At 43.4% G+C, this 17,234-nt stretch overlaps 1 protein-coding gene and 2 non-coding genes across 3 annotated transcripts in view; all 3 read right to left on the bottom strand.

Annotated features, from left to right (window-relative positions):
- Positions 1-17,234, bottom strand: part of LOC148669375 (antigen WC1.1-like) — a 590,051-nt gene that overhangs the window by 43,796 nt on the left and 529,021 nt on the right. The window lies entirely within an intron of this gene.
- trnaw-cca (transfer RNA tryptophan (anticodon CCA)) lies at positions 7,366-7,437 on the bottom strand. Its single transcript has one exon. It is a non-coding gene; the product is annotated as a tRNA-Trp (tRNA).
- trnak-uuu (transfer RNA lysine (anticodon UUU)) lies at positions 12,142-12,214 on the bottom strand. The gene has a single exon. It is a non-coding gene; the product is annotated as a tRNA-Lys (tRNA).

Consider the following 17,234-nt stretch of genomic DNA (forward strand, 5'->3'; position numbering starts at 1 on the left):
GAGAGCGTCCTCACCAACGGGATCACCGTGTGGTATGGCAACACCTCTTCGCGAGAAAGAAAGGCACTGCAGAGAATGGTCAATATGGCCCAGAAGATCATCGGCTGCGGTCTCACCGAGATTAAACAGCTCTATGAGGACCGCTGCCGTGGTAGAATTCTGGCCATCACAGAGGACAGTCACCACCCAGGGCATGAGCTCTTCACCCCACTGCCCTCAGGCAAGAGATATAAGAGCATACGGACACTTACCACTAGATTCTTCAATAGCTTCTATCCACAAGCAGTGAGACTGGCGAACACATTTAGCCATCCCCCTCGGACCACACCTACACCATCACCATCTACCTCATTGTAATTTATTAATTGTACGTCTCCAGTCATTGTTTACACGTCTGTATTGTTTACATTCAAACTGTCTGCATGTTTACTTGCACATTGTCTATTGTTTGTTTGTACATTGTCTTGATGCACTGTTTGCACTTTGTTTTGTTTTTTACACTTGTTTTATAATCGAGAGACTTTCTGTAAGTAAGAATTCCATTGTACCAGTACCGGTTACATATGGCAATAAAGTTCAAGTTCAAGTTCAAGTTCCTCAGACACTGAGTCTGTTCCTGTGCAGCTCCAGTCCACACAGATGTTCCAGCCCCTCCAGCTGTGGCCCCAGTGTCCCTCTGTGGGGAGATGACTGTGAGACTGAGACTCTCTAACAGCACAGTGGAGCTGAACTGATACTGATACACTGATACACCCCCCGGGGGTGAACAGAATGAGAACACAGCTCATCTCCTCCTTATTAGTAGTAGTGGTAGTAGCAGTAGTGTCAGTGGCAGCACTGTAGCTTTAGTAACATTAGAAGTAGCAGTAAGAGTAGCAATAAAATCTTATTAGTTGAAGTTGTATCAGTGGAAGCAGTAGTAGTAGCTGTAGTAGCAGTAGTAATGGTATTAGCATTAGCAATTGTAGGAGCATTAGCAGTAGGAACAGTATTAGTATTAGTAGTTATGCTGTATTTAAACTCTTTAGTTTAAAATAAATAGTATAACAGAGCTGTGTTGCAGCTTCACTATAACTGCAGCAGCAGGAGCAGAAAAGCAGGAGTCAGTTTCAAAGTCGGAGAAACAACAAAATAAAAATAAAAAATAGTCCCTGTTAATACACCCAGGCTGAACAGTGAGAACACAGCTCACATCCTCCTTATTAATAGTAGTAGCAGTGGCAGCAGTAGTAGAAGTTACAGTGGTACCTGCAGCAGTAGTAACAGTAGTACTAGTAGCTTTAGTAGCATTAGTAGTAATCAGTAGTGTTTATCATAGTTGCAGCAGAAGTAGTAGTTGTATTGATAGTAGCAGTATTAGCAGTTGTAGTAATAGCAGCAGTAGTATTTGTTGCAACTTCACCATAATAACTGCAGGAGCAGAAGAGCAGGAGTCTGTTTCAAAAACAACAAAATGATTAACTATAAACAATCAGTTCTTGTTAATACAGCCGAACAGCTGTGATTTAAGCCAACAATCCCTGTTAAGCCAGGATTAAATATTTTCATATAATGACATGACAACATACTTTTACAGAAAGACATATTATCTTCAGTATAACAGCACTATCTCTTCTCCCCCTTGTCTTTAGGAAATGGGCCTGTTTCCTCAGAGCTCTACTGGAGCTGCATGTCAGACTCAGCAGTGACTCTGTGGTTTGTGCTCCTCTGAGCTCTTCCAGCACAGGAAGCCAGGCTGTACTGTGAGGCTGTGGGTGTCAGTGTGATGAGGCAGCTGAGAGCTGAGCAGTACAATGAAACACACAGGGGAGCCCTGTCTCCTGTGGTCACAGTGTGGCTGAACACCTGGACTGTTTTCCTGCTCCTTCTCCTCTCTCTCCCCCTTCCCGTCTCTCTCGCTGTGTGTGCTCTTATCTCTCCGTCTCTCTTCTCTTCTCTTGATCTGACAATCTGTGCAGAGTATCTGAAGGGGATGTAACATCACTTGGCAAAGGAAAAGACTTCTCAGAGGCAGAATAAAAAAAAAATCTTTATCTCCTCTCAGTCAGATTCACAGCTCAGACTCACACACAGAGCATTGGATCCCTCAATACTTTACCCAAACTCCTACCTCCTGAACAGACAGAACATCCTTCTCTTTATCCTCACAATCCAGTACCAGAGGATATTCAGACAATCAGTGCTGCTACAGGAATAATATCAGACAGAACAGCCTGGACTCAGGTCACATCTCCCCCTTTTCCCCTTCCTCCTAGCCCTCTTAGAGACAGAGAAGAGCTCCTGGTTCTCCACTCTGTAAACTGGGCTCAGGGGTCACTGATCTGGCAGCTGTGGGCTCTGTTCCAGGTCAGAAGCAAGAAAATTCTATTAACCCTTTCCAGGACCTCCATCCCTTCAGTATTACTACCCTGATTAATGTCTTTACTGTAAGTCAGCCTCCAAACCTCTGTCAGAAGTGTTTGACTGATAATTGAGCAGTATGTGATTATCTCTTATTATTATTTTTACTTATTTAATGAACAGCAATATTGCCACTCTTATAAGTGTATTGTGATTATCAGCAGCAGAAGACCGATGGTCATGTCTACAATAGTGACCAGCTGACCAGACTGTAGCTCTGAGTAGTGTGACTCAGATCACACAGAAGACCTGTCTCACGGAGAGTCTTATAAATATACAGTACAGTGTCTGATAACAGTTATACAGTTGATTAAATCATCAAACCGGTTGAGGAACTGAGAGCTGGGTGGAAATCAAACCAGGAGACGCGTTTAAACCTCTGGGATCAGGCGTCTGATCGTTCTGGCTTCTATTCTGTGGAGAATCATGTAAAACGCTTAGAACAGATTGTTACAGGGACTTGCATTCTTTATATTTCTATTATTTTCTGCTCCACAAGAGTACGCTTTGTAACGCATTAGTGTCTAAAGTAAACCATATATTTTTTTCTGTTAAATGAATTTCATTCCTCGGATAGTCACTCTCCTTCTCCAAATGTTATGAATCGCCTCTCTCCGCAGCCCGGATTGTTTTTCTTGGAGATGTTATATTTGTAAGAAAAGCCCCTCGGGCTCCGGAAAGGAGACTCCTCCAGCGGAGTCGTGCTCCGCTCTGTCAGAAAGAGCGCTGTGACGTCACAGACACCAGCCAGAGCACCGGGATCAGAGAGCGAGACACGGGAGGTGCGCGGAGCGCAACCGAGGAGAGTTATTGATCACCTATTTATCGACAACCAATTAATTAAACTGAAGAACCGTAAAATAATCGATTAACCACCGATTGTTGAGTACTGATTCTTTTCCCGTTCTTGACCCTGTTTTAAATATCTAGAAAACAGTCAATACCGCCTTTATCGATCAATTACCATAGTGTCTTTAGTGTTAATAATGTTCAATCTGAAATTAAATAATGATTAATTAAATTATTATTTAGGAATTGTATCCTAGAGCAAGAAAATTATATTCCAAATTGAGAAATTTGTGCAAGTATCAAAGTTTAAATTAGCTTAAATTCATTTTTCCACTGTTTATAAATCATGAGTATGGTAACCACGGCGACAGGTCACTTTGTCTCGCCTTCATCACAAAGAGCGGTGTGACATCACGGACATCAACTAAAACGAATGCTATAGTATTCATCTTAATATTAGTCAGAGTACAATCGGTAGTTTTAATATTTAATATTAATGCCAGTGTTCATGTCAGTATTAATGATGATAGTGCTACTGATAGTTTTAATGCTAGTATTCATGTTAATATTAATATTAGTGATTATAATGTTATAATAATGTTACGTTAGTTTTAGTGATAGCATTACTGTTATTATTAATTTTAGTAGTGTAGTAGTAGTTTGTGTCAGTTTTAGTAGTTTAGTAATTATGATGATAGTGTAAGTCTTAGCGATAGTGTTACTGTTATAATGTTAGTGGCATTTGTGTTATAATGTATTTGTAGTTATGAGTGTGTGGGTGTGTGTCTGTGAGTATTTGTAGTGTCTATGTGTGTCTGTGAATGTATGTTATATGTGTGTGGGTGTCTGTATGTGTGTCTGAGAAGTGACCCATCAACAGGTGTTCAGGTCGCTTGCGAATGGAATCACACTCTAGAGTCCAGACCAACATCCAGAGAGCTGTGAGTGCCTGGGGCAGATCCCAGAGAAACATGAGTATTGGCTTCAACAACATGGTTGGGTAGCTTGTTCCACACCCCCACCACCCTCTATGTACAGTAGTGCCTCCTGTCCTGACCATAGGGTCTCATCCAGCTGTCTCTTGAGACAAGCCAGGGAATCTGCTTCAACAATATGGCTAGACAGCTTGTTCCACACCTCTACCACCTTTTATGTAAAGAAGTGCCTCCTCCTGTCATTTTAAGTGCTCTTCCTTAAATGTTTAATATTGTTTGACTACGAAAAAGCCTGTCCCGACACACATAAACTTGGTCGACTTCTACTGGTGAGACTAAAGCAGTCAACTTGCTGACAGGTCTCAACAGAGACAGACATGACCCTGAAAGGTCAAAGAGGGGCCACCGATACTCTGAGGCTCTGAGCAAAGACTCTTCCAGAGTAAGATAACCAGTGTGTTCTGCTCAGGGTTATGATAGTGATACAGATGATAGTGAAGAGAATGAAAGTGGTCTAGATGATGATGGTCTTAATAAAAAAGCTGTTGATGATGATAGTGGACATGATGATTGTCTTGATGAAAAAGCTTTTGATGATGATGGTGGACATGATGAAGAAGGATACGGTGATGAAGATGGTGGAGTTGATCATTGGTGATGAAGATGATCTTGATGAAGGTAGTGGGGGTTGTGATGGTGCAGGTGATGATGATGGTGATGAAGATAGTGGACATTGTGATGGTGCAGGTGGTGATGATGATGATGAAGATAGTGGAGGTTGTGATGGTGGATGTGGTGTTGAAGGTGACAAAATCATGCCTGTGTGTGGGTGTGTGTGAAAGGGAAGGTGGGGTTGGATGAGGTCTGCTGCTGTCATCTGATGGGACAGTATCTCTCCTCCTGTAGATCCTTCAGGAGAAAATTGCGGACTGTCGGAGAAAGAGGGAGCAGACTCCCCCTGTGTCTCGCCTCAGGATGCCGAGAGCTGTGAGTTTGTAAGTCTTATGTGTCTGTGACATTTGTCGAAAAGTATGCTCTCAGCTGTAATGAAGGGGACCGGGATTCCTGGGAGACCAGGGGCAGGGCCTTGTCCTCCTAGAGAAGGTCGTCTTTGGTTTCTCTCTGTCCTCCTCATGACGTCTCTGTGCCCCTGTCTCCTCAGGCCTGCCTAACAAATCACCAGGCAGGAGACCAAGATCCAGCCGTGGGACAGCCAAAAGGGCCAGGAGACGAATCTCCAGAGGAACAGCCCATGGACCTTCACTTTGGACACCCCAATACTCCCTCGCGTGCATCCCTCACACGCCCTCTTGCACATCCGCTGCAATACCCGCTCAGCCCAGCCTGGCTCTGGCAGCCCTGGAGCTGTACGATGAGGTCCTGGCCTCCTGGCCAAGTTTGGATCTGAGGCTACGTAGACAGGATTGGTGAGTTCTTGAAACCCCTCTCCCTTGTCCTGCTTACACTGCTGTACCAGGGGGGTACAGGGGCTGGGGCGACTCCCCTGTCCTCCTCAGCTTTCCAAGATACCTGTGTCAACACACTCATCTTGGTTGTGAGGAAATCTCCCAGATCCAAGGGGAGAGAGAGAGGAGCTGGGCTGGGACTCCAGCTTGCTGTTATTTCAAGTGGGTGGGTAAAAGACACACTGCTTACAGATCACCACTATGGGGCATCATAGAGTGGGTGGTGAGACTCTTGATCATCAATGGCAACAACAGGGCCGCCCCTGGGTGGGCTTGAACCACCAACCTTCCGGTTAACAGCCAAACGTGCTCGCCGATTGCACCACAGAGACTAATTGGGAAGGCTATTCTCCATTTCCTGGTTAAAAAAAATAACTTGTATTTTCTTGCCAGCCGGCAATATTTCTTCTGCTCTGCAAAGAATTAAATTTCTGGGATGTGGAGCCAGGATCTTCAGTTATCGAGACAGGTACTTAAAGCAACTAAGCTACGGCGCCGGGAGAATGCTCCTCTTTTACAGCCACTTGGACACACCGCTCTGAGACACCTGCGTTCAGTAAGCCCTGAGTCTGCTGGCTGAGCAAGCTGCCTCCTTTACACGCAACAGGAGCCCCGACTGTAAGAGAAACGAAGAGAAATGGCTTTTATTGGGCACTTTTCATGTCCAATGCGCTTGACATCTCCCAAGGGCGGCAGAGTTCATTTACGACGCTTTTCCATTCTTTCTTCTTTCTGTACTCTTTGATGAAACAAAACGAGAAATCATGTAAGGGAAAATGTCTTTTTTCATGGAGAAAACGTGCACCAGGAAATGTTGTGTTTAGAAGAAGTGAGTTAACATGAAAAGTGACCTAATTTACCGGAGCAAATGCTCACCTAGCAAGGTCTGCTTTACTACAAGAGAGAAGTAGAGTGAAAGACGTGATCATTTCACGCCATTGTGGAACAAAACGCTTTTTTCTTGGAATTCTAAATCAATTAGAAATTCAGAGCGACACATAAAGGCTTTGTCTGCTTAAAAGTGATGATTTTTTAAAACTGATAAAAATGTAGAAAACACGTTTCTCACTTAGAAATTTAAGATGGGGGTGGGGTATTACTAGTAGCGGCGCTGAACTCACCATGGTGCAATTCATTTACGTGACGGGCTAGTGCTTTAATGGATAACGCGTCTGATTTCGGTTTATTAGATTGTCGATTCGACTTCTACCGGGGTTGTGTGATTTAAATCAGGCTCCCCAGAAATAGATGTCCGTTATGTAAATAGACCGCACCTGAAAGCAAACGTTGGGTCTGGGTTCCTTTCTTTCCTGCATGAAATAGCAAATCATTACAAAAGAAACACCAACTAATGTTCAATAGCGTTAGTCATTTAAGTAAACATGAATATACTGTAAGGTCTTGGTACATGGGAGTTGATTTCAACCACAATTAAAAAAGGGCAAATTATAATTACAAGCTTCAGACACTTTTTCATACAAAAGTGACCAAACACTCCCTAACTTTCAGGTTTGCTTGAACCTGTAACAAAAGGGAGGTCTGAAACTTCCATTCTCTGATGTTACTGTCTCTAAAGCCGGACGTGATGTTTCGGGGATGTGCAGTGTGCCTTTTCTCTTGTCGTGTTCAAGATGATTCGCTGCATAAGCTCCTGACTGGGTGTTCTGTACTGCGCTGTTACTTCGTTCAGATTACCTATGTGGTGTACAGATAAAACCCAACTGCGTGGTGTAATTTCCGGGTTCGGCACCAGCAGCACCTGCAAACTCATCGGCTGACCTCAACGTGATTTGAACACGCAACCTTCTGATCTGGAGTCAGATGCGCTACCGTTGCGCCACAAGGTCACTTGCTATAAGTGCTTTTAATTCCCCCAAAGAGAACAATCAGTGTCCCTGAAAAAGATTTTTTTCATTCTCTCCTGTGAGGAGCGCCGCTCTTCCAACGAGGGTCTCTTCTTCCCAGACCACAGATTATTCTTTCTGCCCGGCTCTCTCACAGAGAGCAGACACACCGTCTCCACTGATGTGTTTACTACATCTATAGATCTGACCCCCTACAGCCCCGATATTCCTGGACAGGATATTTACTACCAGCGTCGTGAACTTCTCATCTTGACCTCTCCCAGGAGGAGCACAATTAACACAGAATCCTCTCTCCATTTAGCAAATAACACAAAACACTGTTTACCTGTCAAGACAGAAAACCAGGCTGCTCCAGGTGAGGCTTGAACTCACAACCGTGGCATGACTCCACTGATCATGTCATTTTACATAGCCTGAACCAGGAAAGCGACTGGAGGTCGAGAAGTTATGGCGTTGTTTTAATACTTGCCTACTCTTTCAATTTTTCGGTCAAATCTTTTATTTGGGAGTTCTTTCGATTGATGTTAATCCTTGTCCCGATGCACGATTCTGGGCCATGGTGCATCTTGAATAATGTTCTTATAGGCTTCAGTTTGGAAAAGTGCGCTCTTCAGAAGCTACCGAAACCGGTAATTGTTATGTAACACTTAATGCAAAAGCAACGTTCGGGTTTGAAAAAGAATATTACTTGCTATGAATACAAACACTGTTCCAGGAGGCGTGTTAGGGCTATTTTAGCTTAGATCATCAATTCATCTTACATTTCTTCTCCATCTATATCAACAGCGTCATCGCTACTGAGCGCTAAAGGCAGGTCCTGGCAATACAATCTTCTTTAGAAAACATTTTTAAAACTATTTCCACTACCATACGTAAAGTAAAAGATACCGATTGCACGCAACTAATAAAATCTCTTTTCCAGGGACATTGTAGCTAGATGCAAATTACAATCGAAAATGTATCAGCTGTAAAATTTTCTTTTGGATCCACAGGACGATCAGCACGAGACTCAAAATATACCTGTGTTTGATTGTATAGCACAGATTGTACAGCATTTATGTTTATATTTATGTTAAAATGAAGGTAAATATATCAAAATATCAACATCCAACTTCACAGTGCTAACGCAACAATGCTTGTCAAATTCTCAAACAAATCCACGTTGTATTTCTAAAGTATTTTAGCAGAGGATACAACAGGAGTATAAATGATATCTCCCGCCAGCCCTTCAAAGATACTTTTCCATGGGTAAATATGGATTTCTGGGGAGTTGCGGTGTTGATCACTATTGGACTTCCCTGGTCTCAAGTGTTGTTGTTGGACACGGGCAAAAGACTCGCATTTTCGGCAAATATAAAGAGGGTTAAAGTTTCGGCTTTTGTGGAGACAGTGTTAACATTGACAATAATAATAATAATAATAATAAGAAGAAGAAGAAGAAGATCGTCCCTGGGTGGTTTTGAACCACTAACCTTCTAGTTAATAGCCAAACACGCTTGCCGGTTGCACCACAGAGACTGATGAGAAAGGCTTTGCTCCATTCGCACCTTTCTGGTAAGAAAATAAACATTGCTTGCATTTTCTTGCCAGTCGGCAATATTCCTACTGCTCTGATAGCCAAGAATTAAATTTCATTTTTCACAAGCTGTATGAATTTCTTGAAAAACAAGTTGTTGCAAAAAGGAAATGCATTAATGCATTAAACTAAATCAACCCCTATGCGGTTGTCCAAAATGGTACTTTCTGCACAAAAAGACAGGAAGAAGGGCACAGCTGGGATGTGGAGCCAGGATCTCCAGTTAACGAGACAGATACTTAAAGCAACTAAGCTACAGCGCCAGCGGAATTCTCCTCTTTTACAGCCGCTTGGACACACCACTCTGAGACACCTGCGTTCAGTAAGCCCTGAGTCTGCTGGCTGAGCAAGCTGCCTCCTTTACACGGAACAGGAGCCCTGACTGTAAGAGAAATGAAGAGAAATGGCTTTTATTGGGCACTTTTCATGTCCAATGCGCTTGACATCTCCCACAGACGACAGAGTTCATTTACCACACATTTCCTTTCTTTCTTTCTTCTTTCTGTACTCTTTGATGAAACAAAATGAGAAATCATGTAAGGGAAAATGTCTTTTTTCATGGAGAAAACATCACCAGGAAATGTTGTGTTTAGAAGAAGTGAGTTATCATGAAAAGTGACCTAATTTACCGGAGCAAATGCTCACCTAGCAAGATCTGCTTTACTACAAGAGAGAAGTAGAGTGAAAGACATGATCATTTCACGCCGTTGTGGAACAAAACGCTTTTTTTGTCAAGACAGAAAACCAGGCTGCTCCAGGTGAGGCTTAAACTTTCAGCCTCGGCATGACTCAACTGATTATGTCATTTTACTGTACATGGCCTGAACCTGGAAGAAGATTGGAAGTCAAGACGTTATGGTGTTGTTTTAATACTTTCCTACTCTTTTAATATTCAGGTTAAATATTTTATTTTGGAGTACTTTCAATTGATATTAATCCTAGTCCCAATGAACGATTCTGGGTCATGGTGCATCTTAAATAATGTTCTTATAGGTTTCAGTTCCGAAAACAACTCAGTAGCAGGCTATGCGGAACAAGCAAACACATTAGAACTGTTGTGAATGCAGTGGAAATAATTAAGTCACTAAATAACAAGCTTATGCACCACTCACTTGAAAATTGTTATATTTAACAAAAATTGCTTTCCAGACACCACAACTATTCACAATAATTTTATCAATACATGTCTTAATGAAAAGTGTATTTTTTTAATAATTAACTTTAATGTCCATCTTTATTAGTAGATGTATTACATGTACAGCCTTTAATATGCGATAGTGAATTTTCAGGTATCCTGGGGAGGGAAGAAAACTGAAATGAAGGAAATACATATTTAAAGGGGTGTGTTCTCTCATATCTGGGCGTTTGAATAGATTTGTTGTATAAGTTATTGTGATTTCACTCTATACTTGTGTTTCTCAGGAGAAAGTAGTTACATTGGGGATTTGAGGGTATAGAAAATTGTGCTGTATGGGTAAATATAAGGATATGTTGAAAAAACGCATTGTCACCTTTGTGAATGTCATTATTAGATACCTGTTGATTGTTTAGCGACCTAGGCCTCCCTCTGGACTCTGCACTGAGTTGAAAGCTACGGGAGCTCCTCACTGCTTGTCCTGTATTGTTACCTGTGCTCTCGTCTACATTATCTACGTGCAGCACAGCACCAAGAACACCATAAACTTTGTGACGGAAAGTGCTTAAGAGCATGAAAAATATTGAACATTTCAAACATTCATAGAACAACTTGAAAAACTGAGGGACAAAAGACCATCTATTCACAGTAGTTGCAAGAAAATCAGTCGCCTGACTAGGGACCTAGAGATAAAAAGTTCAATATTCTACTGACTGGGCTATTTCTATCTACTCAGTTTCTCTCTGAAACAACCTTTTTCAAGAAATTTGCAAAATTTAAATACAATACTTGCTTAAAAGTGCAGATTATTTTTTACCCAAAACTGCAAATGGAGAAAACTCTGTGGTACAATTGCTTAGTGCGGCCAGGTTGGGACTAAAATTATAGTAAGGTGATGGTTCAAGCGCATCCAGGCACACCTTTCTCACTGTTCCAACGTGAATATCATCTATGGAAAAAATGGCATAAAATGTTTAACAGATTATTGACTTTATTGATACCGACGTCTTACCACTTGGCCACCACACCTGCAGTTCCGCTTACTTTCCCATCAAGGCTAGCATGTTTTTTAAAATACAAAAAAGTTAAATCTTTGAGCACAAATTGCCATGGTAGGAGGAATAAAACAAATATGACTGTTCAAATTAATTCTATTGAAACTGATTTAATCGCGCAGAATGTACAACAACAAAACCATGATTCTTAACAAGGAGATACTGGGCAGCAGTGGGATTCCGACTCATGCCCTCGAAGAGACGGAGCTTTAATCCAGCTCCTTAGAGCGCTCGGCCGGGTTACCCTTGATAGCAGCTTTTCAGCACTTGTAGTCTGACTTTGTGGTGTTATTCTGCATGGAAGAGACTGCACCTCCTTTTTCTGAGATGCTTTCTCTCACTTGGTGAAATATTCACTTCTTTGGCCCTCTGAATATAGTTCTTCTGTTAAGCAGGCTTCAGACTCTGCTTATAGCACCCGTGTAGAGATTTTATTTTTACAGGAAGACGCATTCCGAAACGTATCTCTGTAGTTTTTTAAAAGCTTTGAACAGCGTATTTTATACAACGCACAAACAGTATTCTAAATTCACACGGCAGATCTGTGCAGCAATCATACTCGATTTGACTGTGATTCTGAAATACTTCTAGCAAACATATTCAGGTTTCCTTGAACCTTTAATAAAAAAATTACTTTGCGATGTTCCGCAGATGTGCAGTGTGCCTTTCCTCTTGTCGTATTCAAGAGTACTCACTGCAGGAGCTCCTCACTGCGTGTCCTTTACTCTACTGTGATTTCTTTTAATTTATTTACGTGGAGTGTGGTGAGAAGATCACCTTGAACATTTTTGGTTTGTGAAAGGAAACACTAAAGAAAATACAAGTGATGAACATTTAAAATAACCACAGTACAGCTAGAAGAGGGAAAGATAAAAGACGATTTAGAATGACATTCACAATAGATTGAAGAAAAGCACAACCGCCCAAACAGGGACTTGAACCCTGGACCCTCAGATTAAAAGGCTGATGCTCTACCAACTGAGCTATCTGGGCTCTAGAAAAAAGCAAAGCCACTGCTGGGATCCTCGCAAATCACATGTCTCTTCTTGTGCCGAAGTGCAGTCATACCTGACCCATCTGGAATGACCACTGACAGACTTTATCCAGAAGCGACGGCACAACTCCCAGTAGAATGAGCGAGAAATACAGAACGACACGAGGAGTCAAGGGGCTCCCACAATTCATCTTTCCTCACATTACTGATTTTTTCACTAAGAATTTGACCTTTTCACAATCAGATTTTTTCGCATTTAATAAGATCTTTTAATCAACAACATTTTAGAAAGAAAACAAATGGAACATTTTTTGGAACAATAATAAAAAAAAAACTTTCAATGTCTTGGTTGTATAAGTGTGCACACCATTTATAAAGGGGGTAGCAACTGTGCTGAAATTTAACCAGTCACATTCCAGATCATGTACAAAGGTTATTTGCCTTTGCCAGACATCAATTGTATTGATTCTTATTAGTCCTATTTAATATCAGCTGATCAAATATAGCTAACCAATCTCGGAGAATGTACGTTCAAACTGCAGAGCTGAACCTGAAGAGAAATCCGACCGCTGATTGTCACCAAAGAATGTCGTTACAAATTATCTGCGGAGTTGTTTTACGTATCCGGCCACCTCTTTCCTTTCTACTTTGCAGTGAGCACAATTCTTTCAGTTTCTTCTCTTGTATTTTCCTTGCTATTTTACTGTCCCTTTCCCCCATGTGGAGATGGATCCACAACCGAAACCCTGTTTGCAGCCTGTGTTTCTGCAGCGTCAGTCTGTATGAGGAGAGGGTGTTAAACAGCTCCAGTGGCGAAGTCGGTCAGCGCGCGGTGCTTATACAGCAATGCACAGCAGAGTCATGCTGAGGTTGTGAGTTTGAGCCTCAACTGGAGCAGTGTGACCTGTGTATTTAGCTACTTGTTAAGGATTCGGCCAGTGAAACCGAAACCAAGTAATGCACCCACTTGCAGGAGCCGATAGAGACAAGTTGTGCTCCAAATACCGTAGACGAAGGAGAGAGCCGAGAGTCCAGGGGAAGCCAGAGATCCAAACTGAGAGAGAGCAACCGAAGCCGAGCCGTAATCCAAAAAACCTAGTAAGAGGGGAAAAACCAAAGTCGGAACCTGAATAGTACGAAGAGGTAGAAGGCGTAATGCAACTAAGTAGCTCGAAAGGCCAACCAATACTGAGCGAGGAGGTAGGGAAAGACTAGTGCTTAAATACATGATGAGACGGAGTTGTTACCAGGTGATTATTTCTTCACATAACCTTTGCAGAAAAAGAAAAATAAGGACCTCATCCTCCCAGTGAGTCTCTGCTGCTGCTACTCGAACGTCTATGGCATAATCCTGTGCAGACCCTGGCGGATAGATGAGAGGCGGTAGGCGGAGTCTTGTCCAGCTGAGGAACGACAAAAAAAACCCTTAAATTTCTCTAAAAAGAGATCATAGTCCTGTACCTCAGGAGCCCTGCGATCTAGTAGGGCAGTTGTCCAATCCAGAGCACGGCCAGTTAACAGAGAAACTACGAAGGCAATCTTGTCTTGAGGAGAAAAAAAAGTTTCCGGATGGAGCCTGAAAACCAGCGCACACTGTGCTAATAAGCCCCGACATCTCGTAGGGTTGCCGTCAAACCTGTCAGGTGGTGTAAGTGGAAGAGGTCGAGGAGCGGGTGTAGAAGCTGGCGGGGGCGGAGCCAAAGCGGCAGCTCCAGCGTTACTTTCACTATTACTGGTAGGCGGCATTGCCGACAGGTGCTGAAGTCTGTTGGACGGAAGCCTGTAACTGGAGTAAAGCTTGCCAGTGCTGATCCAAAACCGAGCAAAATTCCTCTTGCTCCGCTGGGTCCATGTTAAGTGGCTCAGTATTCTGTTAAGGATTCGGCCAGTGAAACCGAAACCAACTAATGAACCCACTTGCAGGAGCCGATAGAGACAAGTCGTGATCCAAATACCGTAGTCGAAGGAGAGAGCTGAGAGTCCAGGGGAAGCCAGTGATCCAAACAGGGAGAGAGAAGCGAAAGCCAGACTGTAATCCAAAAAACGTAGTAAAAGGGGAGAAAACAAAGTCGGAACCTGAACAGTACGAAGAGGTAGCGCAACTAAGTAGCTCGAAAGGAAAACCAATACTGAGCGAGGAGGTAGGGAAAGACTAGTGCTTAAATACAAGATGAGACATAGGTGTGGTGGTGAAAGCGTACAATGATAGGTAGACTAATGAACTAAGACTACGCCTTCGTTGCTGGGAGGCAGGGATCATAAGACAGGGCTGCACAGCTGTGACGCTGGCTGTGATCTGCTCCTGCTGCACCTACTGCCTCTCCCACCGACCAGGTCAGAGCACCTCTCGATCAGACCGGAGTACTGTGCCCACGTTCTGAAATAGATATTGTTCTTCATTCTTAAGGGAAAGAACTATACAGTACTGCCAGGCTGGAGGAACTGAGTCTCTTTAGTCTGAAGGGAGTGTCCTACACTGCCAGGCCGGAGGAACTGAGTCTCTTTAGTCTGAAGGGAGTGTCCCATACTGCCAGGCTGGAGGAACTGAGTCTCTTCAGTCCAAAGGGACTGTCCCACACTGACAGGCTGGAGGAACTGAGTCTCTTCAGTCTGAAGGGAGTGTCCTACACTGACAGGCTGGAGGAACTGAGTCTCTTTAGTCTGAAGGAACTGAACCTCTTTAGTCTGAATGCGATCCACCGATCGGGACAGGAGACCCTACCCTTCCTCCACCTCCTGTCCCTGTAGGACACTCCCCAGAGCTCAGTCAGTGCACTGAAAGCAGGCTTCTCATCATGATGCTTCTTCATTTCTGTCCCTCCATCTGTCCTTGTGGCCGCCACCGAAGAGCCGCGGGAAACAGGCGGAGCAAAAGGGACAGGAACAGTCTCAACGATGACCCGGTAACCACACGCAAATAAAACAACCACCGATATTTGGCCTGGCCAGGCCAGCAGTGAAATCCGAGACATACTGTAGGAGTCTGTAAGACAGTTTCACTCAAGATACACTTCCTTATGTAGAGTAAACTCACAGTATACAGACACACTAAAGACCACACACACACACAGACACACACACTGAGACTCAGCTGGAGTCAGATGAGCTGTTGACAAACATACTTTCACTCAGATACCCCTCCAGCTTCCTGTATACCAGCACCCACAGTCGTCTTGCAGTTTACAGACAGAGCCAAGCAAAATGAGATTCCACACAGACACAGAAAGACTCAGCTTGAGTGAGGCTGGAGTCAGATGAGCTGTTAATAAACTTGCTTTCATTTCAAAACACCTTCTTATGGACCAGCACACATACTTAACTCACATTATGCACACCTGGTAATCTAACAGTTTGCACACGGAACTAAGACCCGAGATTACACACAGACACACACACACACATACAGAGGATAGCACACTGTTATTCTACGCAGAGCTTGTCTTCTTTGTCAGTATGCAGACAGAACAAGACAGCAGATTCCACACACACACGCTGACCCACAACTTCAGCTCCGACCAGAACACAAGCTCAGACACGTGGGAGGAAACCGCGACTCATTCTGGCTCAGCAAAGACAAGCTCTGCGTAGAATAAGCCTGGGCGTGTTATCCTCTGTGAGTGTGTGAGTGTGTGTGTAATCTTGTGTCCTTGCTCCGCGTGCAAACTGTTAGATTACTATGTGTGCTGGTCCATAAGTAAGTGTATCTGCTGCGTCTGTACACAGTGAGATTCCTGTGGGTGCTGGTATACAGGAAGGTGGAGGGGTATCTGAGAAAAAGTATGTTTCTCAACAGCTCATCTGACTCCAGCCTCACAAAAGCTGAGTCTCAGTGTGTGTGTGTGTTGAATCTCTGGTCTTTAGTGTGTCTTTACACTGAGAGTTTACTCTATGTGCTGCTACATCAGAAGGTGTTTTTTAATTAAAGCAAGTTTATTAACAGCTCGTCTGACTCCAGCCTCACTCAAGCTGAGTCTCGCTGTGTCTGTGTGGAGTCTCATTTTGCTTGCCTCTGTCTGTACACTGCAAGACGACTGTGGGTGCTGGTATACAGGAAGCTGGAGGGGTATCTGAGTGAAAATGAGTTTGTTGACAGCTCATCTGACTCCAGCGTCACTCAAGCTGAGTCTCAGTGTGTGTGTGTGTAATCTCGGGTATTTGCTCCGCGTGCAAACTGTTAGATTATAAGTGTGCTGGTCCATAAGTAAGTGTATCTGAGAGAAAATGAGTTTGTCAACAGCTCATCTGACTCCAGCCTCACTCAAGCTGAAGTGTGTTGAATCTCTGGTCTTTAGTGTGTCTGTACACTGAAAGTTTACTCTATGTGCTGCTTCATAAGAAGGTGTTTTTAAATGAAAGTTGATTAACAGCTCATCTGACTCCAGCTGAGTCTCAGTGTGTCTGTGTGTGGAACCTCAGCTGTCCTTGCTCTGTGTGCGTACTGTGAGTTTCCTGGAGGCATGTACAAGAATAGACAAGATCAAGAGCTCTTGAGCTGAGCTCAGCACACCTCTGTGTGTGTGTGTCTGTCTCTCTGCGAGCAGGAAGAAGAGACCACAGTGCTCTACTCCTCCATTTACCTCAGCTCCCACCCCCAGCAGAGACTGCCCAGCAGCAGAGCAGAGGCCACCACCTATCCCCCGACAGCGCACCTTTGCTGACGGCGACAGACCCAGGGATCTGCGCTTGGCTTGCCTGCCCCGGGGGTAAGAGGTGAGCCGCAGACCGGGTGACCCACAACCCCTCAAAATAAAAAAAAATACAGCAGCAGCAGCTGCACGAAAACAAATAAAGTTATTTATTTGTTTTCGAATAAAGGGGAGTTTTGCATGTCAGATTATGCTCTTAATTTTATTTCCCATTTCTGGAGCAAAATAATCCTGCAGGCACCTACAGTGCCTTGCGAAAGTATTCGGCCCCCTTGAACTTTTCAACCTTTTGCCACATTTCAGGCTTCAAACATAAAGATATAAATTTTTTATTTTATGTGAAGAATCACCAACAAGTGGGACACAATTGTGA

Source organism: Lepisosteus platostomus, chromosome 5 (genome assembly GCF_059453375.1).
Source record: "Lepisosteus platostomus isolate fLepPlt1 chromosome 5, fLepPlt1.hap1, whole genome shotgun sequence".
NCBI lineage: Eukaryota > Metazoa > Chordata > Actinopteri > Semionotiformes > Lepisosteidae > Lepisosteus > Lepisosteus platostomus.